Source organism: Anabrus simplex, chromosome 1 (assembly GCF_040414725.1).
Source record: "Anabrus simplex isolate iqAnaSimp1 chromosome 1, ASM4041472v1, whole genome shotgun sequence".
NCBI lineage: Eukaryota > Metazoa > Arthropoda > Insecta > Orthoptera > Tettigoniidae > Anabrus > Anabrus simplex.
This window is the reverse complement of record NC_090265.1, coordinates 1,220,016,106-1,220,038,040: the sequence shown is the minus strand read 5'-3', so window position 1 is coordinate 1,220,038,040 and position 21,935 is coordinate 1,220,016,106. Positions and strand designations below refer to the sequence as shown.

At 39.3% G+C, this 21,935-nt stretch overlaps 1 protein-coding gene across 2 annotated transcripts in view; it reads right to left on the bottom strand.

Annotated features, from left to right (window-relative positions):
- Polr2H (DNA-directed RNA polymerases I, II, and III subunit Rpb8) overlaps nt 1-21,935 on the bottom strand; it is a 750,482-nt gene that overhangs the window by 372,700 nt on the left and 355,847 nt on the right. The gene's annotated exons all lie outside the window — the stretch shown is intronic.

Below are 21,935 nucleotides of genomic sequence, written 5' to 3'. Positions count from 1 at the left end.
ATTAAAAGCAATGCTTTCATGTTACGAAATACTCGTTCAAATGAAACACCACACATTTTCTCACTTTTAACGAACAGGACTACACTGCTTATCTAACAGTCCAAAGTTCCAGACCTGGAATGACCAAACCGCAGACAGCCGTACATCTTCTGCGGGGAGAGGGTCGAATAGTGGAGGCTCCCAGGGCAAAAACTATGCCCAATTACTATTCTGCTTCCTAGGAGAACTCGATGAGTCAGAAAATATCAATTCACTACACTGGCGGCAGAAAAATCTATCTGACTTGAAGGCAAATTTTTTTCTCCAAGCCAGAAGAGAAACCCTCTCTTCAGAAGTGAAGAGAAAGAAGCTTTTCTTAAGAAACGGCTCTTTTCAGAGTTGAATTTTGAGTTATTTACTGCCTTAAGTATGCACACTGCTTATTCAAAACAGCGCGTCAGAGTAGGGATCGAATAGCTGAAATACTATGATGAACCAGCTTGTTACGTACCAACTGTATAAGAAAATGTATGAACCAGGGGAATGGCATGCTAAAGAAGAAATTTTTCTAACTCCCCGGCTATTTCCCGCCAATATTCAGTCAGGCTGTTATACTCGGTACGCAGCAGTAATCCCATCTATCGGAGTTGAGAGGCAGCATAAGAGACAAAGAACATCACAATAAACAATGGTCAATGTAATGTCATTGTTCAATATTATAGGCCTTCCCATTTGGTTTTCTTCCGACTCTAAAATACCACTCTTATCACAGTCGGTGCGGTAAAACTGAATAAGAGATAAATGATCGGAAATTGTATTCTCTATAACTTTTTTATATAGTACTTTTCGATAGGACCAATAACATTGGCATTTAAAAATTACATTTTAGGCACCTTCCCCTAAACTACAATTTCATCCAGGATGAATAACGTTGTTTATAGCTTAGACTGTAGCTTCTTTTTCCCCGACTCTATATACCGATTTTCATTAAATTCTGGTAACCCATTTTCTCGTGGCTCGGCGTTGATATGGACTTACCAACAAAAATACAAATTCATGAATGTCTGTGTTATCCTAGCCGGTACGGTAAAAATGTATAAGACATAAATGGTCGGAAATTTAATTCTCTATAACTTTGGTTATGTAGTATTTATCGATACGACAACTAATAATATAAATATTTGAGAATTACATCTAGGCCTTCCCCTAAACTACCATTTCACTCTGCGTGAATACAATTATTCATAGGCTAGATTGTAGCGACGTATTTCTCGACTTTGCATGCCAATTTTTATGAAGATAGGACTACTAAAAACATAAATATTTGAAAATGAAATGTTAGGCCTCCCTCTAAACTACCATTTCTATCAGCGTGAATAAAAGTATTTATAGCCTAGACTGTAGCGACTTATTCCCCGACTTTGTATACCGATTTTCATTAAATTCTCTTTGGCCGTTTTCTAGTGATGCGTGTACATACATACATACATACATACATACATACATACATACAGACAGACAGACCAGACAGAAATTACGGAAAAGTAAAAAGTGGATTTCCTGGATACTGTGGACATGACCGATACAGAAATAGCATTATTTTTAAATTCTGAGCAATGTACAGACAAAACTCTTATTTTCTATATATAGACAGAAGAACGCAAGTGCGATAAAATGAATGTGATAACACGAAAATGGTAAAATTGCGGCGATATACAGCTGTAGGTTAGCTGAAGTTCCTGATATGCTTATCCAGATTGGTCTGGAGTACTGAGCTAAAGAGTCATTATAATAGGTACCTCAAACTGACGAACAACTAAACGCATAATATGCCTATTAAAATATTCATCAATTTTCTTAGAAGAATTATGAAAAGTCACTGAGCCAAAATCATAACAACATATTTCTCACTGTCTGAATTAGAGAGACGTATACTATTTATTCCCTTCGAAAATGCCTTCAAGTAAAATTCAAACCATAAGAGTCAATTCTCGTACAGTGAACTTACAAGCGATGCCGAAAACATCTGTGAAAATTTAAAAATTCCAGGATGCAGAGGTTTCAAAAATCATCGTCACGTCTCCCGTTGGGGCGGGACCCGCTTTTCGGATCAACGCATGCCACTTCGTGTGGTCGTCTTTTTTTTTTTTTTGCTAGGGGCTTTACGTCGCACCGACACAGATAGGTCTTATGGCGACGATGGGATAGGAAAGGCCTAGGAGTTGGAAGGAATCGGCCATGGCCTTAATTAAGGTACAGCCCCAGCATTTGCATGGTGTAAAAATGGAAAACCGCGGAAAACCATCTTCAGGGCTGCCGACAGTGGGGTTCGAACCCACTACCTCCCGAATACTGGATACTGGCCGCACTTAAGCGACTGCAGCTATCGAGCTCGGTATTTGGAATTTCCAGCATGATGCAGATTTTATACTCTGTATTCGGGTCGGGAATTTCCCTTCGAATGATGCAGTCAAGCGTGAGTGTTGAGTTCAATAAGAGGGGAGAGATTCTAGCCTAAAATGAATGCGGAGAAGTATCTAACGAGTGATGTCACGCAGTAAGACGAGGAAAGAGTTTTTCGGCACAAATATATTATATAGTCATTAATCATTATTATTCATTTTCCTTCACTTTGGATTAGAATACATTTCGGGAGATTTTTTGGTTTTTGGGTTTTCTGGTGTGTTGCAAAAAAAAAAAAAAAAACACAACTGGGAGATCTCCTGAAATTTCGGGAGACCTGGTAACACTGCAAACGGGATCGGGACCAGATGCTAACAAATCCGGAAATGTTGTTATCGGTGTAAATAACAGAGTTATGTACATGTTTTACTGCACTGTTAACAACACAAAGCACAATACGAATCTAAATTTAACAATACATAAAGAGACCTAGGCCTACAATAAAAGTTCGATTTTAATTACAGAACTAATAAAGCAAAGGAAAAGGTGAACTCCCACCTACATCAATGGAACATTAGCACTGACGAAAGCCTATTCCGAAAAGGAAATATTCCTTCGTTTCTAAGTAAATTCTGGTCCACTTACCCACGCCTATTATTCGTAGACAAGCATAACGAAGTAACAACCATAAATCTATTATTTCACATCAGGAGAATTTCAGTGACAAATCGAAAATCTTTTATTGTAAAACGATTCATTTTAATCATAACTGAAAATCATTTCGGAATATTTCAGAATAATCGCTTACAAATTAAGGAATTTTCGTTTTGTCAATGAAATCCTTTTAAATTGAAATGACCATTCTCATTAGATGTACAAGGATTACATTCAAGTATGAATTTGAGTACAAATATTATCTACATAATCGGACCGGATAAACCGGATTAACGGGTGCTTAAAAGGGGTAAAACAACGCGCTAATCCGCCTCTAGAGGACAAACTTCCGGTACTCTGTTAGCAGTTACAGAGAGAGAATATAATGACGTGTGGCCTACGGAGAGGCCTGGTGCAGGTCTTTCGAGCTGACGCAGTACAGGCGACCTGCGACTCTGTGGGCATAGGGCCCTACCTAAGATTAATTCTAAGGCTACGACACGAACACCGAACCCCGAGCCAGAGGAATAAACTAATGAAGATTAAAATCCCGACCCATCTGGAGATCGAACCCGAACCCCTTGGGCCAAAGGCCAGCAAGCTAACCATTTAGCCATGAAGCCAAGCAGTTAATCATAGAGTCTCCGGACTAGTTTATTTTATAACTTGTTTGCATTTACAACTCAACAGAGGACCTCGCGAACTTCAGGGTGTGGCGATGAATAGAGGTCACGAAGATGAATACATTTTTCATTTGGAAATCGAAGTGCACAATATGCATATAGCCCTATGCATAAGTTAACATGTATGTATGTATTAAATTTCCGGACTAGGTCATTAAGTCCAGTCTACCTCGTGATGTATCGCTCCCCCCTACCTTTACACTGGTCATCTTTCACCTATCCGTCAACTCATCAGCCCGAAGGCTGGCTGGATCTTCAAGGAGCACTGCCGAAGATCATGCGGTTATAGGGCAGCCTCAAAAACCGATGGCAGCGCCAAAATGGACCGTTCCACGTAAGATAAGGAGTGAAGTAGTTTGCCATTGCTCTCCTCGCTGGGCTATTTCAGCACGACTGACCCTATGAGCAACACCTTACATATCATTCACATGCACGAATTGTGCTACGAATGTCATTGCTCAGCACAACCCAATACTGTCGCAATCCTAAATGAGACTTGGACTTCAGTGGAAGCTATAGTTTGCTCTTACCTGTATTAGTATGAATAACTCTGGATAAAAGACTGATGATGATAATGATGCTTGTTGTTTAAAGGGGCCTAACATCTAGGTCATCGGCCCCTAATGGTACGAAATGAGACGAAATGCAATGGCAATTTAAAAGTACAAAATCAATCCACCGACCAGAATTCAAAACGTGATGATGAAGAATGGATGGATGAATATGAATTTACAACACTCAATGTATCCTACCCGCAATGCCTCACCTAACCAGAAATTATATTACTGACCAAGAGACTGCTTCCAAAGCACAATCTTGAATCAATTATGCTTTTATGCTTGTTTAACGGGGTTCAATATCCAGGTCAACGGTCCCTCATAATGGCGCTAGTGAAGTAGGACCATCTCAAGTTGCGGTACTACTCAAAGGTAGCGTAAACTCACGGTGTTCCAAACATTATGGTACTACTCACAATTATTGTACGTCGTACAGGTAACGCAGACCTATGGTGTTTCTCACATAATGGCGCCACTCGCAGGCAACGCAAACCCATGGTGCACCTTACATAGGTGTACTAATTACAGGGACTCTTACTATTCCGTGGTGTTCCTCACAAAGTGAGTACAAATGACAGGCAACGTAAGCCGGTGATGTTCCGCATATAGTGGTACTAATCACAGGTACTGGAAATCCACAGTGAACCGCTCTCTGCTGCTACAAACCACAAACCTATTGTGTACCTAACATAGTGATACTACTCGCAAGTAAAGGCGACCCACGTCTTTCTCCGCGTGATGGTACTAATCACAAGTAATTTCATGGTTATAATTCAATCATCCCTTGGTCGCCGGCAAGGGATACCGTGGGTGTATTCTTCGTCTGCGTCCCCCCACCAACAGCGGGTTGGATAAAAGACTGTCTTCATACAAAGTTAACCCATCCTGCTAGCAATCACGCTTGCATTTACCTAAACTGAGTAAACTATTTTTCGAACCCAGCTGATGCATATCTCTACTTCGTTGTAGTAGTGAGTGCTCTTGACTTTAAAAAGTATACTATTCTGGGATTCACCAGAAGTATGTGGATAAAAACGGGCGAACAACTACATTCAGGATATGATGTGAGCTCAGAGACTCGAGCTTCAGATCTCCAGTGTTGTTTCCTAGTTCAGAAGTGAACTAAACCGCACGGCTACTAAGGAAGGGCATCAAGCTTAGCTGTATATAATAATGCATATCTTGTCCTGAGGAAAGCAATGTCAAAGTAACTCCTCATCTTGCCAAGTACGCCTAATTTGGGCTCTGCCATTGGTTTTTGTGGTTTTCCTATAACTGCATAGCCTTTGGTGGTGCTATCTGAGGATCCAACTAGCCTCTGGGCTGATGACCTAACAGACAGACATCTTGTCCTGACCACTACCTCGTTAAATATTACTGCCCAGACAGAGCTATATATGCAGATATGTGACGTCCACAACAGCAGACTGACTAGGCATGATTAACCCAGATCGGACACCCGGAAAGAAGTTGCCTCTCCTAACAGGGACCTCGCCGGGGCCTCGCAGTGCGCAGCTTTGTCTTAATCCACGTGGAGCGCTAGTGCCATACCACATCACGTCACTTCATATCCACGGTCAAGGCCGCCCGCCAGCGCTCTGCATTCCAAGACCTACGCTTCGCTTGTTTGTATTTACAACTCAACAGAGGACCTCGCGAAATTCAGGATGTGGCGAAAAAACAGGCCACAAAGATGCATTTCTCGAACAAAAACATATTTTTTTAGTTTGGAAATCAAAATGCATAATATGCATATAGCCCTATGCATAAGTTATTTATTATTAGGCACGGCTTTATATTTTCTTCCTACATACCGTTTCGTAAATAACATCTCCAATCGAAAGGCTTTGAGAAGGGAGCTTCTCTATGTCTCCAGAACCAAGATTTTCTAGGCCCTATCTGCACCGACGACATCCTTCTACTCGCATTAATGCCTGTCATAATGCAAAATATCCGGTTCCATGGCTAAATGGTTAGCGTAATGGTCTTTGGTCACAGGGGTCCCGGGTTCGATTCCCGGCAGGGTAGGGAATTTTAACCATCATTGGTTAATTCTGCTGGCATGGGGATTGGGTGTATGTGTCGTCTTCATCATCATTCCATCCTCATCATGAAGCGTAGGTTGCCTACAGGCGTCAAATCAACAGACCTGCACTTGGCGAGCGCCGAAGTCCTCGGACACATCCCGGCACTGAAAGCCATACACCATTTCATAATGCAAAATAGTATTAAAGAGATCGAAAATTATGGTCAAGAGTGGAATCTAAAAGTTAATCCACAGAAAACCAGTCATGGTTTGTAAAAGTAGTGGCAGGCTTTCAAAGAGTTGGTAGATGGGGAAGGCAAAGCTAGAATTTGTTAAAATAACTGAATACCTAGGGACGATTATAAGCAGCAGTGGCAGATGGGCAGAACAAATAAAGAGAGCAAAAATGAAGGGAGTAGTATAAAAGTACTTGACAGAAAAATGCCAAACATCAAATATAAAGTTCAGAAAAACGTATTTGATTCAGTAGTTTAAAGTTCATCGGAAGGTTGTGGGTTCGGATCCCACTGGTAACTGGTTGGCCATTTTTATTCTGTAGGCCTACCTAATACGTTGAAAGTTTATTTCGATAAGAAGTTAAGTAATATTATCAGAGAAACGTACGAAAAAAATATAAAGAAGGTGAAAACAGATAAAATACATGGAGCTAATATGTAATAAAGATATACAGGTACATGAAGATATATATATACGTTAAAACCAAGGAAATACCTCAGACGGCTAAGGTTGTTCCGAATTTTAAAGATACTTCCAAGTCATGTATATGAGATGTGTATTAGTACATTATATGTTAATTATTTCTTGGAACATTTTGTTAATTGGAATTTGTTTATTATATTGTAATAGTAACAAAAACTAACTACATGAAACTGTTATGATTACAATAATCGAATACGCTATCACCTGTTGGTAGTCACCCGTGATTGGGAGAGAAGAGTATTCTACTATTTCTTCTTCTTCTTCTTCTTCGTATTATATTTCCCAAAATCGTTATACAGTTTAAGGATCGAAGGTACAAATAAGGATTTCAATGATCAAGATGGACATTTTTAAAAGCAGCGTAGACCTTATACGTTGTAGCCTATTATTCATACCGTATATCAAGATGATCCACAAAATTAGCACTACAAGTGAACGTAAAATGATTTACAAAATCATGATTAAATAAATAACCACGGTACTCCATGCCCTACCTACATTCACCATTGTAGAGAAACGAATTGATGAGTGCTGACATTCTTTCCAAATAGATCGTGAGCAGAAAAACATTTGATACGCAACTTTGGCATGGCGTTGGGTGAAGAGAAGATTGTACACTGTACTTCTAAAAGTAGTTTGCGTTCATATTTCTTTTCGTGTTATAAAAGTTTGCTCTTTTCTTGAGATATCAAGTGTAGTTAAACCTTATCTATCGTACTTGGTGTAGGAATTTTGTTTTGAAGCTACCACAGATTCGCAAAATCATCGACCAAAAGCAAACGAAAAAAGAATCGATGGACGGACAGACGGATCGTTATCCGTGTTTAACCTCCCTTATTCTGCATATTTCAAACATTTAGTATTCTTTGTATCCGTCACGTAAATCCATTAATTCGTCAGTGTTACGTGACTTTATATATATACGTATTACAGCTCTTTCTTGAAGTGCGAAGAGTACCCTTCTATTGTGTTGTTTGAGTCATCAGTCCATAGACTGGTTTGATGCAGCTCTCCATGCCACCCTATCCTGTGCTAACCTTTTCATTTCTACGTAACTATTGAATCCTACATCTGCTCTAATCTGCTTGTCATATTCATAATCTTGGTCTACCCCTACCGTTCTTACCACCTACACTTCCTTCAAAAACCAACTGAACAAGTCCTGGGTGTCTTAAGATGTGTCCTATCATTCTACCGCTTCTTCTCGTCAAATATAGCCAAATCGATCTCCTCTCGCCAATTCGATTCAGTATATCTTCATTCGTGATTCGATCTATCCATCTCACCTTCAGCATTCTTCTGTAACACCACATTTCAAAAGCTTCTATTCTCTTTCTTTCTGAGCTAGTTATCGTCCATGTTTCAGATCCATACAATGCCATGCTCCACACGAAAGTCTTCAAAAACATATTTCTAATTCCTATATCAATGTTTGAAGTGAGCAAATTTCTTTTCTTAAGAAAGCTCTTTCTTGCTTGTGCTAGTCTGCATCTTATGTCCTCCTTACTTCTGCCATCGTTAGTTATTTTACTACCCAAGTAACAATATTCATCTACTTCCTTTAAGACTTCATTTCCTAATTTAATATTTCCTGCATCATATGCCTTCGTCCGACTGCACTCCATTACTTTTGATTTGGACTTATTGATTTTCATCTTGTGCTCCTTACCCAAGACTTCGTCCATACCATTCAGCAGCTTCTCAAGATCTTCTGCAGTCTCACCCTTCTATTATTCCAGTAATAAAAATGTCGGAGTAGAAGACACGAAAGAGTTATATAAGGAAATGAAGGATGAAGGATAAAATGAAAGGTTGAAGTAGGAAGTAAGACAGAGGAGCCTAACACAAGTGAGGAAGTAATTGGGCGCAGTGCTAGGCTCGGTTGTAGACCCCGTTTTGAACGTCCTCTGACCACTCAGTGAGCCAGGATTCGATCTTGTAGTAATTAGTCCTAAGTTAAGCTGTCGTGATATAAAAGGAGGCTTATGGTGATTTCAATTTTTATCCGTTGTTACCATTATCTTTATCACATAACCTCACCTATTTACATCGAAGAATGTGAGATCCTGCTGACTGAAAATTCCACAGAAGCAATATTTTACCATTAAGATACGATATGCCGAGATCGAAGCCGAAACAAAAATGCTAGCAGCATCTGTGCTCCTAACTTATAAGTTCTCCGAGTAATATATCCGTAAGATATAAGGAAAAAGTTGAAGACATTTCCGCGAAATGTTATGTCAGTAAATATTTCATAAGGATCCTGTAAAAACCCTTATATCAAACTATCATTATCTGGAGACGGAGAAATAACGACCGACGTATCTAAGTATAAAGCTCAACAGATCACTTTAACATGTTCACCATATCAATTTGGTTAGCCACAAAAGAGCTCTGAAGTTAATTATTGCAGAAACTAAACCGACTCAATCTGCTATTCAGTGGATTATCAACGAATTCCATACCAACAAAATACACGTATTTACATGCATAATTATAGATCATATTACCCATACCCGAACGACTAATACCAGTATGATACAGATTATTAACATGGCATTTGTCTGTTTAATGTCGTTAATTTCCAAGATAAAGGCAACTAAACTCTAAAATTACTTCATCACCTCAGCTCACCCATAAAGATACTGAAAAATGAACGAATCTTTTAAGATAAAAAGTCCTTAATAGAGTTTCCTCCACGGCGAATCACACAAAAGGTGAAATTGGATGAAATCATATATAATGAACATACTCTTCCTACTTAGAGTAGTTGAATCGGTCTCTCTGAATTCTTGGGCCAAACTGTCCTAAGCAGGGACGATATAAAAATGTTAGGATTTTATTAATGATTTGCCTGCAATTAATTCCTTCTGATTCTTCTGCAGACAATAAAAAAGCACACAAATGAAATATCAGATAGTTCCAGTAACATCCTTGAAAATGTATTCATTTCAAGAGTAGGCCTACTTGTACAAACCGAAATGACTTACGAGAAAGGATTTGAAATGATGACCAATAACAAGAAAAGAGGTCTGAGATACGAGATGGCAAAATAAATTGTTTCAACATATTGTACCTACATGTCCAAATTATGTTTAGTAACATTAATATTTTTCAAACAAATTTGCTGTTACACGTATTTCTTGTCAATATTTTTTGAATACGTTTGGAATTTTGGATTTACGAGAAAGTATGGTTACATAAATCTGCCCCTAGTACTTGGCAGGTTCGATTACTGGCAGTGCCTAGGGCTTTGACAAAGATGTATCAGATTGTGTTCAAGTTAAGCCTCCGCGGCTCAGGCGGCAACGCGCCGGCCTCTCGTCGCTAGGTTCCATGGTTCAAATCACGGTCACTCCATGTGAGATTTGTGTTGGACAAAGCGGAGGCGGGACATGTTTTTCTCCGGGTGCTCTGGTTTTCCCTGTCATCTTTCATTCCAGCAACACTCTCCAGTATCATTTCATCTGTCAGTCATTAATCATTGCCCCAGAGGAGTGCGACAGGCTTCGGCAACTAGCACAGTTCCTATCCTCACCGCTAGATGGGGGCTTCATTCATTTCATTCCTGACCCGGTTGAAACTTGAAACAGGCTGTGGATTTTCATTTTCACTGCGTTCACTCATCCTAGTGAGACCAGCTGAAGAGTTACCGATATGAAAGCTCGCGGAAATTGACAATCACGGAAGTGGTTTTCGTTACAATGACCACGTGGCAATCAGATGTCCCGCAAAACAGACTAGCTAAATGAAAGAGAAGAGGGCTGAAAACACACCGAAGAACTACAGCAAAATTTCATGCAGTGCTATCACTACCTATTTGTAAAAAATTGCCATAGTACAATGCACATTATTTTAAAATACGCCTTCATAGTTTTAAGAATAAAGATAACAAATTAATACACTTCAATTTATAACCTGAAAACATATTCATTGGTTAAAAATTAATACCAGAAATTAAATCCTACTGTGTTTCATAATCTAAGTATCATGCTGCAACAGATTTGTTCGTAATTGTTGTTTCACCCTTATCGATCGTACTGATGAAAATGTTCTTAAACAATTCTCTGTATTATCATACAGCCACAACAAGAAGAAAACCACGCTGGAATCTGACAAATTATGCAGCAACTCTTTAAAGAAAGATGAACTATCACGCTTAGCGCTTTGTAAAACTATACATACAACTTGATCTTTCTGGACATAAAATGAAAATATTAATTACAGGAATCAGAATAGCTCCATTATAATTCCTTTCGTATACCATATGCTTTGTGCGATGAACATTTCCTTCTTGGTAGGAGCAATGTCCGGCCAACATTCAAAGGACCGGATGACTGACCCCAACTTTGAGGCCAACTAGCTGCTTTGTGAGGAGCACGGAGAAGGAATTAGTACACTGTCAGACATCCGGCTGGAGGATGATGCCAGCCCCTGACCAAGTATCTTACAGTTTCTCACATTACACAACAATAATCTCAGCTTCATTTGTAAACACCTCGGACCATACAAAACACATCTCAAAGAAGACCAAGGAATCTTCTTCCATCACTATAGCTTGCATATGCAGGGCACTGCAATGACCAACAAAGAAAAGGAATTGAAAATGAATCCTAAAATGCAACAAGATTTCATCACATGAACTTTCTTTCTACATTGGTCTGGAAGTCTAAAATGATGAGTAAGGATGAAATCAATTTCTGGCAGATGACGTCGATGCTCAGACACTTTAACCAGTCGCAGTAGTTTCTTTCTAAGATGCTGAAAATTCTGAATCACAAGGCATATAAAATTGAATTAGGAACTCTTCACAAAGTTAGTATTTCATTTTCTTTAAATCTGCATGGGGCGTAATAGACTATATAAAATATAAAAAGCACTCGTGGAGTTCTCATAAATATTCCTTATCAGTTGTGAATGACAGATTACGCACACTCTAATCTAAATATTAATCTCTTCCAGGTACTTATCGCACTTGTGTTGATTATTTTGTATCCATATTTTCATGTAGGGCCTATTTCATTTTAGTTTTATATCAGTATTTAAAAGAACTAATAAACGTATGATACCTAGTAATAACGCATATCTTGCCAACCTCAAATAAGCTTTGTTGTCCGGAACCACCAAACCGAGTATTTATAAAACCCTGATAGACCAGCTGTGACGTATGATACAGTACTGAAGTCGACCTCCGTGTGTTGGAAAATCCATGACCCTGTGAGAGAATGGGATATCTGGAGAGAAAGATCCAACGGAGAATTTCACATGAGATCATAACAGAGTCGGCTTAGTAAAATCTTCGTGACTGACTTGGTTGAGACATGTGTAACGTATGGAGGGAAGGAAAATGGCATTCCTGCACGAATGGATTATTGAAAAACAAAAGAGAGGAACACCCAACAAAAAGTGGCCAGATGTTGTGAAACAAGGTCATAAAATGCTGAAGGTACAAAGATGAAGGCAGAAAATACATAAAGGTAGCCAAAATCCTCTCTACGCTGTAGCACTGAAGAGAAGGGATGTGATTAGTCTTATGTCCGGCTCCTTGGCTGTATAGTCAGCCTAGTGGCCTTTGGTTCAGAGCCCCCGGGTTCGATTCCCGGCCAGGACAGGGATTTTAGCCGCGTTTATTTAACTCCTCTAGTTCGGAGGCTGTGTATTTGCGATCATCTTGACACATCAGTAATAGTGAATACATCCCTCTCCATAGGTTTGGCGTCAAGAAAGCTATTCGGCCGTAAAACTTTTAATCCATACTGATGCAGACCCCAGAAAATTGTGGAAAAAGGGCAAGAAAGAACAAGAAGAAGATTTAATGAAGATATGTGATTGGTTTTATACATTCAGCAACAATGCTTTCCATTTTTCTTAACTGACACAATTTATTAAAATATTATCACGTGCTGACCGACTGAAAAGCCCAAGCCGTTATATTAACTCTAACTAGGAAAACATGAAAGTTGTGGCTTTTGAATAAACGACTATGAAAAAATACAGAAAAAAAAAAGTATTTTAAGATGACTTAACCGAGCTCGATAGCTGCAGCGCTTAAGTGTGGCCAGTATCCAATATTCGGGAGATAGTGGGTTCGAACCCCACTGTCGGCAGCCCTGAAGATGGTTTCCCGTGATTTCCCATTTTCACACCATGCAAATTAAGGCCACGGCCGCTTCCTTCCCACTCCCAAGCCCTTCCCAGCCACATCGTCGCCATAAGACCAATCTGTGTCGGTGCGACGTAAAACAACTTGTATAAAAACGAAAAACGAAAGAAAAAAACGATGACTTAAGACTTAACTCTGCCGTAAGTAGTAAAACGCCAGTACATTTCATTTCCTAAATGATCAACATTAATCAAGATATTCAAAACATAAAACAAAACAGCTTAGAGATGCCATAAGAAAATAATGTGATTAAATATACATCACAAAAGGAAAATGTTCACATTAGGCGAGATTTAGTGAAGAGAAAATAAATCAAAATTGTAAGCAATTTGATCACAAGCAGAGGTAAAGGTATCACATCCTGTTGCGGCATCCACGGCATTTCTGGCAACTACTATTTATGTCGAGCTTTCTTCATCTAGCAGTTTAACGTAACACGTAGCTGTAGGCTAACTCAAGACAGGTTTTCGGCGAAGATGGGATAGGAAAGGTCTATGAATGGGAAAGAAGCAACTGTGGCCTCGATTAAAGGTAAAACTCTGCCATTTGCCTGGTGATCAAAACGGGATCTACGGAGCTGCCGACTGAGAGTTTCGAACCCCGAATCTCTCGGAAGCAAGCTAGCAGCTATACGGTCTGCACCACACAGCAAACTCACTTCGTGAAATAGGAAGGGAAAGGATCCCGGCCAGATATTATTCGAACAAAAGTGATTATTGTTAAACATCTAATTCCATGTCAATCCACAAGCAGAATCGCACATTCCTCAATATATTCGGCACTGGTAATAAATCATTCTTCCACACGGCACAAGATACGTGGCCTCGGAGCAAAATGACCACAATAATGGCATGATAATCACAGAGAGCATTGTGCTGCCCACTGAAACCGTGAACGGTTCGAATTTTCCTCATCACCTTGACATAATCTACAGTTACATCACGTAATACGCTGTTGCCAACTCGAATGTACGTGCGAACTTGCTTGCAATGTGGCACCTTCCGTGCACCTGTCTTCTATCTCTGACGACCGTGCCAGCTCTTTCATTGCAGCGCCAGATACCATCAGTACGCTTGCTTCCATTCGCTCTTCATAAAAAAAGTACTCGTGATCGAACATGAAATTCAAATACACTAAACTCCCGGTTACTTGGGATAACAAAGAGCATTATCTGTCACCAGCTTAGCAACGGACTCTTCTGGAATTTTCCTACAACTTCAATTTGTGTTTTATTGTTAAGAAGGATTTATGAAAGTTTTTTGTCATGACAAAAAAGAACTGAATACCCAACAATGACAATAGAAAATTGAAAATGAATTACATTTTTACAGTGAAACAAGACGGGTAATCAGGCGGCAGCGCGCCGGCCTCTCACCTCTGTGTTCCGTGGTTCATATCCCGGTCACTCCATGTGAAATTTGTGCTGGACAAAGCGGAGCAGGGAGAGGTTTTTCTCCGGGTACTCCGGGTTTCCCCTGTCATCTTTCATTCCAGCAACACTCTCCAATATCATTTCATTTCATCTGTCAGTCACTAATCGTTATCCCAGAGGAGTACAACATGCTTCGGCAGCCGGCATAATTCCTATCCTCACCGCTACTAGATGACGGCTTCATTTATTCCATTCCTGACCCGGTCGAATGACTGGAAACAGGCTGCTGGATTTTCATTTTTTCAATGATTTCTCGGCCAGTTAAAGGGTATGAAAATCAAAGGCAGACGTGGGAGTTAAAGAATCAGGAACACCCACCTCAAAACACAACCAAACACTGAGACACTGTTTTGATAAATATTTTAAGTACCTTCCAGAAGAGCCACCATATTTAATGGTTCATTCACATTATATTTTTCGGCACTAATTATGGGTACAGAATAATTACAAACGGTTTGTTAATTTCGAATTCGTAATAATAATAATAAGAAGAAGAATAATAATAAGAAGAAGAATCGTATGGTCTCATCTACAGTGAGCTGGCATTTTGATTTGACGCCATTAGTCAGCTTGCTCGTCAATTTCGTCGTTCAGTGTTACGCTACTAGATGGGAGAGAAAACTATCTCTGTTGGGGGAACTATGGCTGAGTTTTAATTAATTTGTCGGGTAAATACCAAATGTGCGTGCAGAAATCTTTTATATGCCGACATCGTACGACGTGGAGTGCCGAATGGACTCCTATTTGCCCTTAAAAAATCCGACCACGTCTGTCGGTTTTGAATCCGTGCTCTTCTGATCCGGAGGCTGAAAATCTACACTGATCCCACAGAGGGAGCTGTTTAATTTAAAAATATAAATTTTATAAAATTCTGCGAATGTCTTCTATAGTCTAACAATTCAGAAGGAAGTGCACAAACCACTGCACCTTGTACTACGTACCTACGATGTCTAGTTTAAAGAATCCATAAAACTGTCAGGAAATGTGCAACAAAATAATATAGTTTTGCTAGCGGCTTAAAGTCGCACTACCAGATTCATATTTTCTACGACGATGATTTAGTAATGGGCTGGGAATGGGGAAGGAAACATTTGCCTGGTGGGAAAATGGAAAACCATGGAAAATTATCTTCAGGATTGTCGAAGGTGGGGTCCGAACCCACTATATCCTAAATGAAAGCGTACAGCTACATGGCCCTGTATTACGCAGGTATATATCAGACTTACTCTTATCAGTCCCATTTACTCAACGATCATTTTATCATATTCATCAGTTTAAATAGACTAGGCGTATACTAGAACGATGGATTGAGAAACATATTGTGGCATGTCAATAGGACAAAAATCCGTTAATACACTGTTGATATGCGCTTCACGTAACTTGACTACAGATTCATCCAATGAAAATATAATTCAGCTACTCCAATGTATGAATTAATGCTAACGAAATTATGTATTTCCTCATAAATACCCCAGTTTCTGAAGTAGCCTACTAGAAAGGAGATTTTCACACTTTATGTGCTGCATTATAATATTGATAAAACAAACGTCTATTTTGTGTGACGATTCATCAACAGAATAATCACACAATGTGTTTGAAAAACCCCATTTCGGGTGACGTTAACTTCCAAGTTTTAAGAGACGGCATACGCCCAAATTTTGCACCGAGCTCCTTAACTTGTCAGTACATATAGTTCAGTCTCATTAAAGGTAATTTAATTGTAACAGGACTCAATGCCGAAACCCAAGGGTGCAGTTTGCATTGCTTAAAGCAGAGTATTCTCATACTACGTGAACACGTCACTGGTGATGTCACGAACATACGAGACAGTTTCAGGATGTTATGTAAATATGCTTAACATAATGGAATAGGATCTGAGAACAGTGCGGTGAGAACAGCCATATCGATAGCGCGGTTTGTTCAGAAATGCGACCAGTTCATGGGCCGAGGCGATTGATGTATACTGCAGATACGTATTTCGTTGTATTGAAGAACGTGATTACGAAGTAATTTACATTATTTTATTTATTTCATTTTACGTGTCCAGGACATGTAATTACTAAACAATAAACGTAAACATACATACATCAAATAGTTAACAAAATTCATAAAAAAGAATATCCAAGCGAGTTGCCTACACGGTTTGGGTCACGTAGTTGTCAGTTTCCATTCGGGAGATAGTCGATTCGAACCCCCACTGCCGGCAGCCCTGAAGATGGGTTTCAGTAGTTTCCCACTTTCACACCACGCAAATGCTGGGGGGTGTATCTTAATTAAGGCACAAGTCGTTATGTCCCTACGACGTGAACCTAAAATGTAGAGACAATAACAACGCATAATTAAATGTGCCGTGAAACCCGGAATTCAGCAACTCAGACAGTCTTGTCTCTTCTTGAAAATAGGTCATCCAGTGTGCAGTCTCTCTAGTTCTCCATAAATCGAAAGGTATTCTGGATCCTGAAGGTTTCCATAAAGATCCACATTTTGAGATTTGTTTCACATCGAGACACACCAGTTCTGAGTTTATTCAGCGCCTTCCACGTGGTACACAGTAGCTTATAATCAGTGTTGCCAACTTGGCGGATTTTCCGCTAAATTTGGCGGAATTAGAAGACTGTCGGCGGAGAAATATATCATTTAGCGGACAGCGGATTTTTGGCGGAATTCTAGATTTATTATAGCGGAATTTAGTGTTTTATCCATTTTACGTTTTTTTTTAAATTTGTACTCCAGTCTGTCTCCGAGCTGTTCCGTATTTCTTGTCAGGAGCTAGCAGTCACATGAGGAAAAAATGTTATTTGGATTTGATGTTATGAGATCATGGTATAAATTTTAATGCGTGGGGAAAGGGTATACTTATCTGTTAGTTGACGAATGACGACAGATAATGAAACTCTGAAAGAGTGGCATTTATATTTATGCTATGAAGACCGTTTAATGAACTGGTCTGTTCTGTGTGTGGCCCTTGAGGTAGGGGACTCACCTAGTTGGCACCCGGCAGTAAAACGCCCACAAGTTTTAGCTCGCCGGCTCGTAGGCAGGGGGTTAATCCCAGTGAAACTCACAGATCAGGTGAACAGACATTTACTTTTATTATTATTATTATTATTATTATTATTATTATTATTATTATTATTATTATTATTATTGCTCATTATTTGAGATCGGATTTCTTGGCGGAATTTTAGCGGATTTTTAGTAGTCTTTAGCGGATCTTGAAAATGTAAGTTGGAAATACTGCTTATAATTTATAACAAGCAGCAGGTTCCTCTCTGACATTCCTCCAATGACCATCATGTACAAAACTGCGCCATAGGTCTACTCGGCGATCTCTAGAGACGACGGAATTGGCTGTATAGCCCGCATTAAAAACATATAAATTAAAAACAACTTCCTGTACCTCAGCCTCGAGGTGACGAGAATAGTTTTCCTGCTTCTTCTCAACTGTCACTGCCGTTCTTCATCAAACGTCGAGAAGTGCTGTGCCATTAGGTAGTAAATTTTTACAGCAACCATTCAGTGAACATACTTGGAGCGGGTGATTTACGAAACTTGCTCAACTTAGAGATTTCATCATTTGAAGAATCCGATGTTTATCTGATATATGTAATTGCTGCAATCCCTAGGATATACCGAAAACGTTTCGAATGTAGTGCAAATTGCGAGATATAGAAGAAATGTGAATAAAATATTACATCACAAGGTTCTAACTCTGTGTTATACTCTCAAGAAACATGTACGAAAAACCAGACGTTGAAGTGCCGTATCTGAAGAGGAAAATATACATACAAAGTCAAACCAGACGTCAAAAGATACTAAAGGGTTTCAACGAAATCAAGTAACGTTACTTGGGATATGAAAAAAGAATTTCGCTAGATACGTGTCTCGCTCCATAGTAAATAAATACCTAGTAATACGAATGCTACTAGAATAAGTCCACCTTGTTGCTAATTTCTGACGGGTGCGGTATTTTTACATGGAACACTTGGCACAGGCCAGAGCAAAAAGTATTTTCCACCACAGTCTCAGTCTCATTTATAATCGTGACAGTATGGAAGCTGCTGGTATCTAGGCGTGCTGGGTCATGATATTCGGAGCGAAAGATGCTACTCATATGGTTCATGCTGCAACAGCACTTTCTGGCGCAGTGAGGAAAGCACTGGCAAACTACTTCATTTCTCATCATGTCTTATACGTCTCCTCATGGCGGCGCCATCGGTTTCAGCAGTTGCCCTACAACTGCATAGCCGTTGGTGGTGCTATATGAGAATTCAATCCGCTTCCAAACTGAAGACTTAACAGACTGCAATAAAGATAAGTCGCAAATGTCGATGGAATTGATAATCACGTTGTTTTGCCCCCTAAAAAGAATTAACAATAACAACAACAACAACAACATATGGAGGAATTATGTTCCTGAAAGTACAATCTACGGAAAGCTTTACCTTCTATGATAAGATTGACAAGATAGTATATAGCATGGCAATCAGCTCTGGGATGCCTTTAATACCAGTCTAGCTACCGCCAACACATGAAGTGCTCGAACAACATTAGGCCTATCGTACACAGAGCTGCGACTAGTCGTCCCATCTAGCGGTACAATGAAGAACTTACAGTAATGAATATCCAAATTTTAGCTTCATCACTCTTAATATACCAGGAAAGTTTTCATTCCTACTCATGAAATTCTATTCGTTATTTTCGGAGCAAAACCCCGAAATCTTGCAAGAAACAATGAAATGGTAGGAAAAGAGAAACATTAATTAAACAAAGCTTTAATAAAATGTGAAACTGGACATTCGATTTTCAGAGATAGCTTTGAGGTACTGAAAATAAAGCTAGGATTAAAAAACCGAGGGAAATTGTAAAATAATTGAAAGTTATTATTGAGGACATAGCCCTTTACATTACACGTGCATACTGTGAAGTACGATACGAATTAAAATTATCTCGGCTCTCCAAAGCCCCTCATAAAGATACCCAGATCAGCTAACTGCAGCCACGCGAGATCTGTTATGTCACATGTGCGTAGTTAACCTCCTCATGAAACATTTATAAAATACTTCGTACGTATTTAAACAGGCACGGTATAGGTAACTTCCTCGTGAGACAGTAATCAAATACGTTCTATTTAAAAAGGCATAATCTTGTAAGTTTTAATTACTTATCACCGATAGAATAATTCTAATACATTCCGATTAGTTGTTTCATTATTACCATTATTATTATTATTTAATAAAAACAGTTTTACTCCATTCTGTAAAAAAAATCACTATTATTTAAACAACCATCCTTACGAACGAAAGCCTAATAAATATTCCGCAACAAAAGGAAGCATCTAAAAACTGTTTACTTAAACAAATCTTGAATGATTGGTTGACTGATGCGCAGGTTTACACACTGACGACAATAACTTCCCATTGGAAGAATTATGGAATGAAAAAACAGCAGAAAACAAAAATGGAGTAATAATGATAATAATAATAATAATAATAATAATAATAATAATAATAATAATAATAATAATAATAATAATAATAATAATACACATCTTCCTGGACCTTTTCCTACTTTTCTTGGGGTTGGAACGTGTAGCGATTTGGCCTCGTTTTACGGCTGGATTACTGTCTTGGCACCAATTCTATGTGAAGGGATGTGATCAGTACTGCATGTTTCTGGGGTGGTTGGTAGTAAATGAAATGACGTATGGATTTTAGTGCCGAGAGTGTCCGAGGACATGTTCGGCTCGCCAGGTGCAGGTCTTTTGATTTGACACCCGTAGGCAACCTACGCGTCATGAGGAGGATGAAATTATTATGAAGACGACACAGACACTCAGCCCCCGTGCCAGCGAAATTAACCAATGGTGGTTAAAATTCCCGACCCTGCCAGGAATTGAAACCGGGAGCCCTGTGACCAACGGCCAGCACGCTAACCATTTAGCCATGGAGCTGGACTGGTTGGTAGTTCCGTGTGTAGATGAAGAGATGTGTATTGAGATTAAGACAAAAAGCCAGTCCCCGAATCAGAGGAATTAACCATACGCTATTTAAAATCCCTGAACCGGCCAAGAATCGAATACAGGGCTCACTGAACATAAGACCAGTATACTGACCGCTCAGCCAAAGAGCCAGATAATAATAATAATAATAATAATAATAATAATAATAATAATAATAATAATAATAATAATAATAATAATACCACTTATGGAAATAGCGTATGGCTTTTAGTGTCGGGAGGGTCCGAGGACAAGTTCGGCTCGTCAGATGCAGGTCTTTCGAATTGCTCCCGTAGGCGACCTGCGTGTCGCGATGGGGTCGCGACGAGGATGAAATGATGATGAAGACGACACATACACCCAGCCCCCGTGTCAGCGAAATTAAGCAATTATGGTTAAAATTCCCGACCCCGCCGGGAATCGAACCCGGGACTCCTGTGACCAAAGGCCACAATGCTAACCATTTAGCCATGGAGCCGGACGAATACCACTTAAATTGCCACGAATTGTGAGAGTTGTTTTAGTGCTTGATTTATCTGCTATGAAAATGGAGTTCTTAAACACCAGTAAACTTACTGATACGGGTCTCTCAGATTTAAAATTCCGTAAGTGCCAACAGACCGTGCTGGAATACGCTACAATACGAAGATATGCACAATATTTTCTATGATCGGGAAGGTGGAAGCTACCGTTGCTTTCTACAGCCAATGAAATACGTCGAATGTTGATAGGTACAATTGGAAGATGAATTCTTCTTCGCATAAGTTATATTCAGGTTGAAATAGTTTTATTTCAAGTTAGTTTAACTACCCGTAAAACAAAAATGGGTATGGTCTTTCTACTCTTAAAATGTAATTAAAGGAAGAAAACTAAAAGCCTGTATATAAAAAAATTGAAAGTTAGAATACATTATCTCATCATCTAGGTATTCTGACTTATGGCAGGTCTTGTCATGGGACGAACCTCTTCCACTGTTGTCTGTCCTGCGCCAAGTTTTTCATGTCCGAATATGTATTTTCTTTGCTATTATCCAACATTTGATATTTTTTCCTTCCTCTTCCTCGTTTGCCTTTCACCATTCCTTCTAATCCTTCTTTCAGTAAACAGTCCCTCCTCAAACAATGTCTGATCCAGTTCATTTTGCTCCTTCTAATGATTTGCAACATACTTCGTTCTTCTCCAACTCTTCACAATACCTCCTCATTCCTTACCCGGTCTTCCCATTTCACTTGTTCTATTCTCTTCCATACTCACATCTCTAGTGCCTCCAATCTTCTCTCATCTTCCTTTCTCGATGTCCAAGTCTCTGCGTCATAC